Source organism: Amblyomma americanum, chromosome 6 (genome assembly GCF_052857255.1).
Source record: "Amblyomma americanum isolate KBUSLIRL-KWMA chromosome 6, ASM5285725v1, whole genome shotgun sequence".
Classification (NCBI taxonomy): Eukaryota; Metazoa; Arthropoda; class Arachnida; order Ixodida; family Ixodidae; genus Amblyomma; species Amblyomma americanum.
In genome coordinates, this window is record NC_135502.1 from 57,210,907 (window position 1) to 57,225,848 (window position 14,942).

Genomic DNA, 14,942 nt, shown 5'->3' on the forward strand with positions numbered 1-14,942 from the left:
GAATTTCTCGTCTTCTTTTGTTTTCGTCGCATTTTTTCTTCTAAGCCATTAAAGGCTTCAATAATGGTTGTAAACTGCCAGCTCTGCGTTTATGGAACAAGTTTTGGGATGAAAAGCTCGCCGGCCAATCCCTGCTGCGCCTGCGTTACTCCTATAAAAGGGAATACCTTGCTAGATTTCATGCAGAAAGATGTTCTTTTTCATTCCTCTACTACCAGAAACTATCATAAAGACACGAGTATTCGTCTACTATTACTTCCTCCTCCTCTTCTTCTCCTCTCAAGCTCAGTCCGAACATATATATTTGCCTCTCTCCCGTGGTGCAATGCAGGAATAGTACGTATCCGTGCTTTTGCGCATAATTTCCGTCAAAAACTGCTAAAGAAAGTGTCCAGTCGTCTATGCTGCAACCGTTGTCCAGTACAAGGTTTTCAACGGGCTCACTTCACATAGTACTGCAAATATTTTGCAACACTGATTTCATTTCCTGGCACTCCCAATACTCTCAATCTCGTTCGTGTATCACCCTTCAGAAGATTGTTAACGTTCAGAGGAAAAGCAGCAGCAGTGGTGAATATGGATCTGAGCAATGCCACTCGTTGATTCAATTCATGATTATGGAACTCATGATGAGGGTGACCTGAGGCCTACTGAAGAAATCGTTATGTAGATAAGGGAGCCGATTAAAGCTCGCGGAGTCGCACCCCTAGGGCCAGTGAAGTGCAGCTCGCGTAATATGTTTTCCGGAGAAATCTCGCTAGGACCGTCACGGCCAGTGGAACGGAAACTAAACGAAGAGGCACGCCTTGGCTCTGCCGCCCCTGCCGAAGGCCATGCACTGGCAAGTTGCGCGCACCGAGACGAACTAAGCCTAGTCTAGCAAGCCGCGTTGCAGCGCAAGACGTATACGTGACATAGTTCCTCCTGGGTAAGTAATGTTCATTTGGCCGCATGTCGTAGGACCCGCCGCGGTGGCTCAGTGGTTAGGGCGCTCGGCTACTGATCCGGAGTTCCCGGGTTCGAACCCGACCGCGGCGGCTGCGTTTTTATGGAGGAAAAACGCTAAGGCGTCCGTGTCCTGTGCAATGTCAGTGCACGTTAAAGATCCCCAGGTGGTCGAAATTATCCCGGAGCCCTCCACTACCGCACCTCTTTCTTCCTTTCTTCTTTCACTCCCTCCTTTATCCCTTCCCTTACGGCGCGGTTCAGGTGTCCGCCGATATATGAGACAGATACTGCGCCATTTCCTTTCCACCAAAACCAATTATTATTATTATTATTATTATTATTATTATTATTATTATTATTATTATTATTATTATTATTATTATTATTATTATTATTATTATTATTATTATTATTATATGTCGTAGCACAACATTGCCGCGTTCATTTGCTGGTCAACGGGAATGCTTATGGAAGTTCTACTCAGCCTTTCGAGCCGGTGACTATAGTCGGATGCAAGCGAAAAATGAAGTGCAAGTGGATGTAGTACTAGGGTCCCTAGAAATAGAAGTATTTCTAGGGACCCTAGTAGTACCGACAAAAACGATACAGGCAATGTTATAGCTACTTCGAAGTGAACGCATTGGAAAGTACAAGCTAGTACGCCGGTTGTCTTTTCGTACCTGCTTAACCACCGCAATGCTCATTGGGTTTCCTTATTGTCGCTGACAATACATATGGACGGTGTTATTTGCTTTACCTTATTGTTTTCAGTAATATGCTTCCTGAAAAACACGCTGGTCACTTAATGGCTTGAGCAGTTTCCGGCCATATTTTGGGAATTCACTAACCCTATTGACAGAAAAACTGTCCTTACATCCTACGACTACAACACTGAATTTATGTCGTAGGAGCCTGACAGGAAGTCCTGGAAGCAGACCGGAACCTTCGCAAAGTAGCCTGCGTTATTCTTACGAAAGATGTCTCTATCCATAAGCGCATGCGTCTCTCGCCCCTCGCTCTACGGACTCACAAAATAAAATAAAATGAAAATCACGTTGACAGGCCACTTAGAACACATTTTTGCGTATTGCAAACGAATAATGCGTCATTAATAGCTTTAACCGGTAATGTTTCTTTGAGTATCATGAGACGGTGTGACGATTACATGACGCGCGATCTCACAACCCAGAGGAGGCGGAGCTCGCGCATACTCGATCATTACCGACTCGCCACCTCAAAAAAATCCCCGTCGAGAGGAGGCGGCCTACTCGCGCGAATTCCAGATTATCATTTTACCCCATCTTGCGCTTAAGCACACATGACACCCCGCAAATTGCCCTTTTTGTGGCGAAAATGACGAGCAGCGTTTCCTGATCGCCAGGGCCATCCACGTAGCTACGGCAAAAGGGTCCCTGACTATATAGGGCTCTGCCCTCTGGGGACTTACCTCCAACCTTTGTTCACAAAAAAGTTCTCTCTCTCTCTCTCTCTCTCTACCACACAAGGTGACTACAAAACCCAACACTACATTCTTTTAACGAACAAAGCTCACCGGCGAAGCGTAAGGCCAACCAAAAACCATGCGTAGAGAATGGAGACAGAACAGCCTTACAAAAACCCTGACCGATCCTCCACCGTGGGTATGTGCCATGGCGTTTAAGGCAACAACAACAAAAACAACAACGACGACGACGCAATGCGAAGCGCAGCAATTTAGGTGTCACAACCGCGCCGTATATTAGTGGCATAATGGGATGCCTTTGAAGAGCGCAATGTTTCGGAAGTGTCCTTTTGACGCCGCAGGGGTTAAACGACGATGCGGACACAGGCCGAGTGGACGTTCTTGACTGGGTTGGTCGGAAGTCCTGGTGAAGAAAAGAAAAGATTTTTCTCCTGTATACGTTAAGCTTCGCGCGTTTCACATTGTCTTCACGGTCATCACCACAAAGAACGAAACTGCGGCGAGAAACTGCGCGACGACGACTGTTAGGCCTCGTCTCGCCGAAAACGACGCCTCGGAGGCCGCCCTTCTCTTGGCATCGCGCCAGAATGCACGAACATTGCACTTGCGAGAAAAGTTTCCAGCCGTTACTTTCTTTCCCCCGTTTCCCCATTTCCTCTCGCATGATCTACAACGCTCGGTGCAGTTGTCCCAAGGACAACAGTCGTACGGAGTGGCCTCACTGCCTCGCTATATTGCGGCGGTTGTGTTCGGGGCAGCGCCCTTACTTTTAAGGAAGTTGGAAGCCGGCAGCGTAGTGGCGACAATGCACGTCTGGAAGCATCTTAGCCTCCACCGCACTTTTGCGCCAACTTTCGTTTCCTTTGTTTTGCTGGGAATAAACAGATGACGACACGGTTGGAACTCGGAAGACTGGAGTGTTCCTCTCGAAGCGCGAGCTGACTTGTTTGGGGCCGAGTTTCCAAGAGGGAATCATGTGGTACACAGTTATGACTTACTGCGGTGCTGCTGCTGTCAGGCATTTGTTCCTGAACACTTATATTGTAACCTATCCAGGACTTATATCATATACTTATCCTGGACACTTATATTATACTACATTTCCAGTCGACCCATTCACAAAAACATTTGTAATGGTGAACAGGCAAATATTTTTGTCGCGAATGGAAAACAAAACACAGCGAAGAAGAGTATTTCATATTTCGTCATTACGGTTAGCTACCCTTTTCAGGAATCAATATATATATATATATATATATATATATATATATATATATATATATATATATATATATATATATATATATATATATATATATATATATATATATAGAGAGAGAGAGAGAGAGAATCACCAAAAATTGAAGAAACATAACAGGATTTAGCGAGATGCAGCGATGGCGTAGAGGTAGAACATCCGCCTCGCGTGCAAGAGGACCGGGGTTCAAATCCTGGTGCCGCGCAATTCTCCACCGGGTTTAAAAAAAAAATCCGCGTGTCGATGGAATTGCATAACCAGGCCTGGAGTGCGGCCTGATCTCGGTGACCAAAACCGACAACGCACTCCCTCACCAGAGCAGGATTTGGCCGCCCTGGTGTAGTACTTGGCCACAACCTTCTATGATCAAACCAATTAACCCTCGGCCCTCAGTCCCCAGCGGCTGCAGAGCAACTGACCACGGCGGCGGTCAGACCTGTGACGCAGCGGAGGGTGCTAATAATCTCTGGCTCCGGACAGGCCGCCATTGGAATCTGAACCTGGCAACGTTTAACGCTAGAACTTTAGCTAGTGAGGCTAGCCTAGCAGTGCTGTTTGAGGAACTAGCGGGAATTAAATGGGATGTGATAGGGCTTAGCGAAGTTAGGAGGACAGGTGAGGCGTATACAGTACTAAAGGACGGACACATACTGTGCTATCGCGGGTTAGAGGATAGACGAGAACTAGGTGTGGGTTTCCTCATTAATAAGGATATAGCTGGCAACGTAGAGGAGTTCTACAGTATTAACGAGAGGGTAGCAGCTATAGCAATTAGGCTGAATAGGAGGTACAAGCTGAAAGTGCTGCAGGCCTACGCACCCACATCCAGCCATGATGACCAGACCGTTGAAAGCTTCTATGAGGACGTAGAATCAGCAATGAATAGAGTAAAATCGCAGTACACTTTACTGATGGGCGACTTCAATGCGAAGGTGGGCAAGAAGCAGGCTGACGACCACGCGGTAGGTGACTATGGGATAGGCTCTAGAAATAGCAGGGGAGAGTTATTAGTCGAATTCGCGGATAGAAATAATTTACGGATCATGAATACCTTCTTCCGCAAACGAGAAAACAGGAAATGGACCTGGAAGAGCCCCAATGGTGAGATTAAAAATGAAATCGACTTCATACTATGCGCTAAACCTGGCATCATTCAGGATGTGGCCGTCCTCGGAAGGGTGCGTTGCAGCGACCATAGAATGGTAAGGTCTAGAATTAGCTTAGACTTGAAGAGGGAACGGAAGAAGCTAGCGAAGAAGAAGACGATTAACGACTTAGCCTTAAGAGGGAAAGCACAGGAGTTTAGGATAGCGCTGCAAAACAGATATTCGGCTTTAACTGAGGAAGATGATCTTGATGTTAATTCAATGCACGATAATCTGACATCAATAATTACGGAGTGCGCAGTAGAAGTAGGCGGCAGGACAGTTCGAAAAGATACCGGGAAGCTATCTCAGGTGACGAAAGATCTGATTAAGAAGCGCCAAAACATGAGGGCATCTAACCCTGCCGATAGAATAGAACTAACGGAGCTATCAAATTTAATAAATAAGCGCAAGATAGCCGACATAAGGAAGTTTAATATGGAGAGAATCGAGCATGCTATAAAGGACGGAGGTAGCCTAAAAACAGTGAAGAGGAAAATAGGCATAGGTAAAAACCAGATGTATGCATTAAGAGACAAGCAGGGCAATGTCATTAGCAATATGGATAAGATAGTTAACGTAGCCGAAGAGTTCTACACAGACCTGTACAGTAGCCAATGTAATCAGAGCGTTAATGAGAAAGACAGCAGTGCACAGCAATGCGTCATCCCACCAGTAACGAAAGATGAAGTAAAGAAAGCCTTAGAAACAATGAAAAGGGGAAAAGCAGCTGGGAAGGATCGGGTAACAGCAGATCTGTTGAAGGATGGAGGGGACATGGTCCTAGAAAAACTAGCCACCCTGTATACGCAATGCCTTATGACCTCGACTGTACCAGAAGCTTGGAAGAATGCAAACATTATCTTAATTCATAAGAAGGGAGACGCCAAGGACTTGAAAAATTACAGGCCGATCAGCTTACTATCCGTTGCCTACAAAGTACTTACTAAGGTAATCGCTAATAGAGTCAGGGCAACGTTAGACTTTAATCAACCAAATGATCAGGCAGGCTTTCGTAAAGGATATTCCACAATAGATCATATTCACGCTATCAATCAGGTGATAGAGAAATGCGCAGAATATAACCAACCTCTATATATAGCTTTCATTGATTACGAGAAAGCATTCGACTCAGTGGAAACCTCAGCAGTCATACAGGCATTGCGTAATCAGGGGGTAGAAGAGCCTTATGTCAAAATACTGGAAGATATATACAGCAACTGCACAGCTACTATAGTCCTCCATAAAGTCAGCAATAAAATTCCAATAAGAAAGGGCGTCAGGCAAGGAGACACGATCTCGCCAATGCTGTTCACCGCATGTTTGCAGGAGGTATTTCGAGGCCTGAATTGGGAACAGTTGGGAATAAGAATAAATGGAGAATACCTAAATAGTCTGCGATTTGCTGATGACATTGCCTTGCTGAGTCACTCAGGAGGTGAACTGCAAATCATGATCAACGAGTTAGACAGGCAGAGCAGATCGATGGGTCTAAAAATTAACATGCAGAAAACCAAGATAATGTTCAACAGCCTAGCAAGGGAACAACAGTTCACAATTGGCAGCGAGAGCCTATAAATTGTGCCGGAATACGTCTACTTAGGGCAGGTAGTGACAGCTGATCCTGATCATGAGAGGGAGATAACTAGAAGGATAAGAATGGGGTGGAGCGCATATGGCAAATTCTCGCAGATCATGAGTGGCAGTTTACCAATATCCCTCAAGAGGAAAGTGTACAACAGCATGATCTTACCGGTACTCACCTACGGGGCAGAAACGTGGAGGCTAACGAAAAGAGTTCAGCTTAAGTTAAGGACAACGCAGCGAGCCATGGAAAGAAAAATGATAGGTGTAACGTTAAGAGATCGGAAGCGGGCAGAGTGGGTGAGGGAACAAACACGGGTTAATGACATCCTAGTCGAAATAAAGAGAAAGAAATGGGCTTGGGCAGGGCATGTAATGCGAAGGCAGGATAACCGCTGGTCTTTAAGGGTAACGGAGTGGGTTCCAAGAGAAAGTAAGCGTAGCAGGGGGCGGCAGAAGGTTAGGTGGGCGGATGAGATTAAGAAGTTTGCAGGCAAAGGGTGGATGCAGCTGGCAAAGGATAGGGTTAATTGGAGAGACATGGGAGAGGCCTTTGCCCTGCAGTGGGTGTAGTAAGGCTGATGATGATGATGATGATGATGAACAGGATTTAATTCACGACGTTTCGGCTGGAGGACCAGCCTTTTTCGAGTGTAGTACAGCGTTTGAAACACGCAGCTTTTATAGAGCGTGCGCGAGGTACAAAGTTACAGCAAAGCAAAAGTTCCCTTGGGAACACCTGCATTCAGGTTAGGAGACGCATTCTTAGATTGTCACCGATTCTCTCTCTTTGTAAAAAAATTTTTGTTCTTCCTGGTCTCTTCCGCCCCCCCCCCCCCCCCCCCTAGTTTTTCGAACTCGTGCTTTGCTGTAACTTTGTACCTCGCGCACACTATAATCTCACAGCTATCACTACGGAGTGCGCCGTAGAAGTCGGCGGTAGGACAGTTCGACAGGGTACCGGCAAGCTATCTCAGGAGACAAAAGATGCAATTAAGAAATGCCAAAGCATGAAAACATCTAACCCTACAGATAGAATAGAACTGGCAGAGCTATCAAAGCTAATCAATAAGGGCAAGGTAGCCGACATAAGGAAATTTCATATGGAGAGAATATAGCATACTCTAAAGAATGGAGGTAGCCTAAATGCGGTGAAGAGGAAACTGGGCATAGGCAAAAATGAGATGTGTGCGTTAAGAGACAAAAAGGGCAAAGTCATAAGCAATATGGATAAAATTGTTAAAGTAGCCGAAGAGCTCTACACCAATTTATACAGTAACCAGTGTAATTAGGGAGTTAATGAGAGAGGCAGTATCGCAAACCAATGGGACATCCTGCCAGTGAAAAAAAGAAACGAAGTAAAGAAAGCGTTAGGAGCAATGCAGAAGAGGAAAATAGCTTGTGAGGATCAGGTAACAGCGGATCTATTCAAGGACGGTGCGGATATTGTGCTAGATAAAAACTAAGCACCCTGTATACAGCAGTGCCTTATGACCTTGAGCCTACCAGAAGCTTAGAAAAACGCTATCATCATCTTAATCTATAAAAAAGGAGACGTCAAGGGCTTAAAAAAATTGACACACGATTACGCTGGTGAGTAATGCGAAATTTGAGAGAAGCTCTTCACACGCCACCTGCCACCGCTGGCAGGTGGCGTGTCACGCTGATAGCGACCCTCCAGGATTTTCCCGTCGCAGCCACCTTCCGGTTGTCCATTCCTCCGCACGTGGCGTTTCGCTCTGCTGATAACTGCCAACACGCCACCTGTCAGGTGGCCTGCCAGGTGTCAGGTGGCGTGTTACGCCCACGACGCCGACGACGACAAGAAACGCAGGAACGGGCGGTGCTCTAAAAAAATTCCCCTTTGCTTTCCTTCGTTACGACGAGCGTTGGCTTCCCGCATATTTATCATAACCAGCCCCTCAATACCTTACCCTTGCCTGCTCCATTTGTGCAAAACGTTTATTGAAAGCCTGCTCTGGGTGTCTTTTGATTTCAATTAATAAACAAAGAGCAAGTTAATCGGCGCTGATATCCGAAAAGGCCAGAAAATATGACGGGTCCATCCTTATCAAGAAATCCGTCTGCTGTCTAAGTCACAAGGAAATGACCGAGAACACAGATACTATATATTTCAAAGCGCCACGGTGATTGCAATGTAGTGCAAAATCGAGCGAAAGTGAAATTGAGAGAATCTCAGCTTTCGCTTGCCTCCAACGCTTCCAGCTCGAACGGACTACAGAGTCTTTATTTCGAACTCGATGTTAAAGCTTTTGTTGATTGGGGTAGTAAAACTTTATTGGATGCACTGGTGCGGGATTTACAGATGAGTGGAGGGTATCACCACTCCCTTGCCTGAGTGGTAGCCCTCATTCCGGGACATCATTGACGGTAGCCACTGCCCTCTCTCTTTGAACCAGAGCCCTCTGGGACTCCACGTCCAAGCAGCTGGACAAGGCCGCCTCCCAGCTCTCTCTCGTTGGATGATTTACTCTCTTTATTTGCGGATTTTTCTGGCAGGCCCATACCATATGATATGCGTCTGCCCACATCTCACAAAATTTACTGTACCCCGAACAAAGGAGCGTCTATGTGTTTTAAAATCGCAAGGCTTAGAAACGACCCCGTTTGCAGCCTTCTGAGGCGTCGTTCCTCAGTTATATCCAGACCCTTGACGGGCTCTGGGAACGTCTGCCTACTGAGGCGCAGACATGCTGTAATATCCGCATATGTGGTGAGCGGATTCGGTACAGGAGTCCCGGCAGAGTGTGGGAATTCAGTGGAACTCCGGAGAAGAGACGCTCGGGCGGCTGTGAGAGCAGCCTCGTTCCCTTCTATTCCCTGGTGCCCGGGCACCCATACCAATTGTTTTGTTCTCTGCATTGAGCTATGGTGCGCGTTTGGTAAAATTTTGCTGGCAAGCGGCGCTATTCTTCTCCTTATATAATTTCGACAGGCGTGTTGAGGATCAGAAATGGTGTGCGTGGCGTCTGAGTATGTGGCTGCCAGCGCTATCGCCACTTCCTCGGCCAACGCAACTTTACTAGTTTTCACCGAGAGTCCATCCACCTGCTTTCCCTCGTGTATGACCGCGACGGTGCAGATGCCCTCTTGCGTAGGGCCCGCCGCGTCTACATAATACGTGCCATTTTTGCTGCCGTAATACTCCTCTATAGCTCTAGCTCCTGCTTCTCTCCTACCTTGATTGTGCTCGTGATGCATGTTTATTGGTATTGATTTAACTAATAGCTCATCTCTCCAGTACTTGGGAATGTTACCTCTGTCTTCTGTTGTTGGTGGCAGCGCTATGTGCAGATCCTCGAGGACTCGTCTACCTACTTTGGTCGTTGATAACCGCATATACGTAAATTCGACTGCCATGCAAAGGACTGCCATCATCAACAAAGCTTCGACTACTCGAAGCTTTGTGGATGGGATGATGGCAGTCTTTTGCGTGGAAGTAGAATTTACGTATTCGTTTCACCACTCTGCTGACTTTAGCTACTTCAATCGTCTGCCTGTCATGTGTAAGCGCTCAGACAAGGCATATCGTTAACATTATTATACCTGTTTCTATCAAGCTCAGCTAAAAAAAATGTCCCATTTACGGAGTGGAGATAAGGAACTAAATGTGCGCTTAAAAGCAAGTCGTACTACTTATCAAAAGGCGGGGAACGCGGACTCCGACACTTAAGGATCACCGTGTCCTTTCCAAGTTTTCTGAGCAGAACTGCTCGGAGTTTCGTCGCTCTGTCATATTTATTTTAATATACGTGCTAAGGTTGTTTTTTTACCTACTGATAGCTCCGAAGTAATGGCTAAAGAAAACAGAGACTAGTTCCAGCACGACGGGCTTTCTTGGGGCTGCTCATGAGACCGGAAAAAAAGTAACCAGGTCAGCAACTCACGTCTACGTAGACGCCCGACAGCTTGTATGCCTGTCCTGGCGGCTCCTCGTTGGGCAGGTAGCGGAAAATTCCCGGTTGTTCTTGTACCACTTGACGGAGTACAGGTCGTCCGACTCGAGGTCGAAGGAGCAGTTGAGCCAGACCGGGTCGCCCCTGATCACCACGCCGGGCATGTCGAGCCGGACCAGCCGCAGGCCCTCACTCACGGCTACGAGTACAGGCAGAGCACGTGAGATTACACACAGCTGAAGCATTATCAAGCAGGTAATAGAACAAGAAATTTAAATTTTTGTAGTAGAGAATAGTGCGTCAGGGAGAAATACAGGTCAGGCAATTAAACAATACGTTATAACCGGGAAACAAATATGACAGCAATTTAGGCCTCATCGCATTTTTAAGCAATAAAATTTTCGCCTCCTTCAAGTGAGAAAACCAGCGGTGGTATTACTTTGCGTGGATACTTTTCCACGAATTCATCACCAACTATCGAAACTAGCGGTACCTGCAGAATGTCGTATATTGGACGCATGGAAAAACGGGAACAACACAGGCTGCTAACCATTTTGCACTAAAGAGAAGATTCCAAGACATTCCCGCCCTACACACGGCGACAGTCTCAGGACGGGCGAAGCTTTGGTACTGTTGGAAACCTATAACATCACTAACCAGCTGTAATCAGTCACAATACTGAGCTCTTTGCCATTCCTACCGAATGAGGCAGCGAAACCTCAGAACAAGATTGATTTGGCCTCCGCCTGGAACTCTAGGAAAAAGAAAAAAAAAGAGCAAAAGAACATCCTTGCGGGGTTTTTTTTTTTTTGTCTTGTCCTCGCTATCACAAATCAAGATTGTTCGCGAATAAAAGCAAAGGACTTGTACCACGAACCAAGACAAAGAAATCCTCGTATATTGCTGCAAAATAAAAACCCATTCTGGTTACAATTCATTACTAACTGTGCGTGGGACTTCATTTTGTCTCTGCTGACAACATTCGTTCGTCTCCAGAAGAAAAGGGGACACCAATTCTGGCAACCGAATCTTGTTTCCTTAAGTTTATCTCTGCTTGTGGTGGTGAAAGCGCTTTCTGCGCTACTTGGGCTCCTTATCGCCTTCCGTGAGCAGGTATATACAGACCGAAGAACGCAATAAGTGCACAACGCTACGCGATGCAGCGACCGCAACAACGTCAAGACGAATGTGCCCAATAGATCTGTAGTTCTCGGCACATTGTATCTGGCGAAAGAGCCGAAAGCTGCTGTCGTCAATACTGCAAGGCATTGCCTCGGAAGCGAGCATTATTTCCTCTCCCCCCGGCCGCTACTTTCATCCTTTGTGCAGAATGCATATTTCAGGAGCTACGCAGGGCAGCGACGCATACCGCTGCTATGCGTTTCTTCGCGAGCCAGGGGAGCCCTGTGAGATTGGCCGCCCATGGTAAGCGATTATTGATCGTTGCACAATGCATGCAGGCTTCCTGTCAGATGGCCTGCAGAAAGCTTTTTTCCTGAACCTATGCTAGACAACAATTGAAAAACTTCAGCCCTGTATTCTCGGGAGATAGGAAAGAAGTGACGCTCAGGATGGACCATGCCGTAAGAGCAAGATTATGACGACGACGATGATTTGTTTGCAATGGCGCAAAGGCAGTTGAGCCAGTAAACTGTATGGTCAAAGTATTTGGTCTGTACGAAGGGGGCAGACATGCGCCCATTTTTCTAAGTACAGTAGAACATCGTTGGTAGGTTCCCGGCTCATTCATTCAAAACCGCGGACAATGCCAATGTCCTATGGAGTTTCTATGGAGAACCATACGAGAACTACACCAATGAGCTTACATACGAGCGGGCCGGATCTGGGGGACGCAGCTTGAAGAGCAATAACGATGCAAAAATTTGAGGTGGTTTCTGCGCAGTGCAGTATTGCAAAGGGGCGAAGCATTTAAAAACGACGCGAAAGAAATGCTAGAAAACTTCGCCATTCCAGTCGGCGGGCCGGATATGTGGCGAAGCTCATTTTTCGCTAAGTTCCGACTGCCGCTCTAGTGCCGACTGAATTCGGCGAGAATTATGAAATAAGCTTTTCTCACGTTGTGCCAAAAATACTAATTCGAATTGACATTTTCTATGAAGTAGGATTGTCAATAAACACCTTTGTACCTCATTCAACGGCTTCATTATTCAACAGTATGCGGTTTGGATTATATCTTTTCACAGATAATACGTACTTCCCTGCATTTTCATAAAAAAACGCTTTAATAAGGTTATACTGTACTTCGATACAGAGAAGCTTAGCAGGAGGTGAAGGTGGAAGCATTTATTGAAACAAAGAGAGAAAAATTGGAGGGGACACTTAACGCTCCACCTTAAGGAAATGACGCGACAGATTTAATGGATTAATGACCATATATGCGGAATTGGCCATTCTCTACTTTACATTTATATATACGGAGGAGTTCTCATACCACTCCTGGCGCAGTGGTGCAATTGATGCGCCTCCGCCCTGTGATTGCAGGTGCTGCCACCGGTGGAGTTTGTGCGACCCAGTTCGCACAACCTCGAGCTACCCGAGCAACCTTTCGGGACCAATCATTGTTTTAAGTTCCGCCTGCCATGGCGGTCAGTTTGTTCACAAACCGATGCGCAGGTTGTGATGACACCACAAGGTTACGTGACCTACCGGTGGCCCACCTAGGCTGCTTCTCAGACTATTTCTCGCTCGCAACGCCACCGACGACGACGACGCCGCCAGATTTTCTACAGAACGGTAGCCTTAACGTTACCGCGTTAATAATCGACGGTCGTTGCGAGAGAGGGTAGAGGTGCTTCGATGAGCATGCACAGGGAGATGATGCAGGAATCCCCAAGCAACTCTCTACGACCACCTTTACGGTGTTTGAGTGGATGAAGCTCACAAAAGACACGGCACATAGGCAAAGACGGACACGACACAGGCGCTACTTGCAACTGTTTATTGGATTCACGCACGGCTTATTTATAGCCAAGAGGTAGGGGTGATGAAAAAAAAAACACAAGCAAAGGGTAAAAGATACTGGCGATGGTATGGATACTGCATTGTAGGGAACAAAAGTGACTCAAATCTTTCTAAACTTATCTAAAAATATACTCTCATTCTTATGTATAACTAGCGATGGGGTGCTGATGCAGGAACTCCCGCCTTTTTTAATCCGGTGGGCTTCTAGCAGTTCTCGGGCAGTCTTATCTTTACTTCTGCAAAGGATTTGAGTTTCCTGGAGCTTTGGTTGACAATTCTTCTTCTCTTCTTTGCCGCAGTCCTTGCAGTGATGCGCAAATGTGACCCGGTACCAACTCTTAGTGATCGTTTGTGCTCGGTTAAACGTGCATTAATACATCGGCCTGTCTGGCCGATGTACACCTTTCCACAGGTCAACGGGATGCTGTAAACCACCCCCACAGCGCATTTCAGAAACGGGTTTACATGCTTAATTTCACATTCTGTTGATTTGGCATCATCATTTCCAATCATCATTTCCAAGCAAGTAGCGCCTGTGTCGTGTCCGTCTTTGCCTATGTGCCGTGTCTTTTGTGCGCTTCATCCACTCAAGCTATGAACCAACTTGCCCAAGAACGTGTTCTACTACAACACCTTTACGGTGATCGTAGAGGTGACCCTTAACAGCGCTCTACGGCGTGTTTCAGTTTTTGCAATTTAAACGTAGTAACCTCAGAAGACAACCACCCTTTATTTGCCTAATCTTGAACTTGATCCGCAACTGACAGTGCTTGTAGTGTTTGTGGTGTTTGTACAGTTGTCTACACATCTGTCTCGAGCGATCGAGCAGTGCTCTCTATTGTACATTTATGACAGTCGCCGCTGCTAGACGGACTCGGTATAGCTTTTGAAGAGATGAGGAGTTAAACACGCTCCATGTAAATGCGCATGCGCGACAAGATCTAGTTTCGACCCCTAGGCCACACTTAAATGACGCCACTATACTGCCCGGTGTGTTCTGAGCGCTCTAGGCAGGAGTATGGATGACTGCACATGAGTCGTTTGTGCAGTCTGGTTGTCAAGGACTCGGCAGTTATACGTCTCACATCAGCTTGCAGTAAATGGGCCTTGTCAGTGGTCCAGCACCGGAGCTGAAACACAAGTAGGAATAGCCGCTTGAGCTGCTGTGTTAGACTGTTGCTCTCGCCACATCGTGGCGTTCCAGGGTTTATTAATGCGAGATTTCACAACTTTTATTTACGTATGAACACGACACTATGCTACTCAAGAAAAATTGTTAAACAGAGGCTGCATGACGCTCATGAATTATTGCAGTACTGTCGATTGTTTTTGCTCCTATTGCTGAACACTCTTTAGTGGGAAGGAAAAGAGAGACTGGTTTCTCTCTTTATCATTTCGCTTTGCATTGCTCTCAGTTAACTTCAGGCTTCATGCTACTGAGCAATGCCTCGAAGAGATGCTTCCTCGCTCCACTTCCCTTAGCCTCCCTGTGTTCCTTTTTCATCCCGACGAATCTATCTTTCCTCCTGCATTCTAGTTTCCCTTGGGCCAAGCAGCGGCAGTGTGACAGCTACATCACTCACGCTACACGGACAGTACTGGCGGTCGGTGAGCAACAACGACCGCTTGAGGGGATTTTTTATTCG

The 14,942-nt window shown here is 46.5% G+C and overlaps 1 pseudogene across 1 annotated transcript in view; it reads right to left on the bottom strand.

Annotated features, from left to right (window-relative positions):
* Positions 1-14,942, bottom strand: part of LOC144093532 (uncharacterized) — a 62,665-nt pseudogene that overhangs the window by 25,046 nt on the left and 22,677 nt on the right. Inside the window, exon 2 of the transcript XR_013306298.1 lies at positions 10,306-10,513. The product of XR_013306298.1 is annotated as an uncharacterized LOC144093532 (transcript). The remainder of the gene's footprint in view (positions 1-10,305; positions 10,514-14,942) is intronic.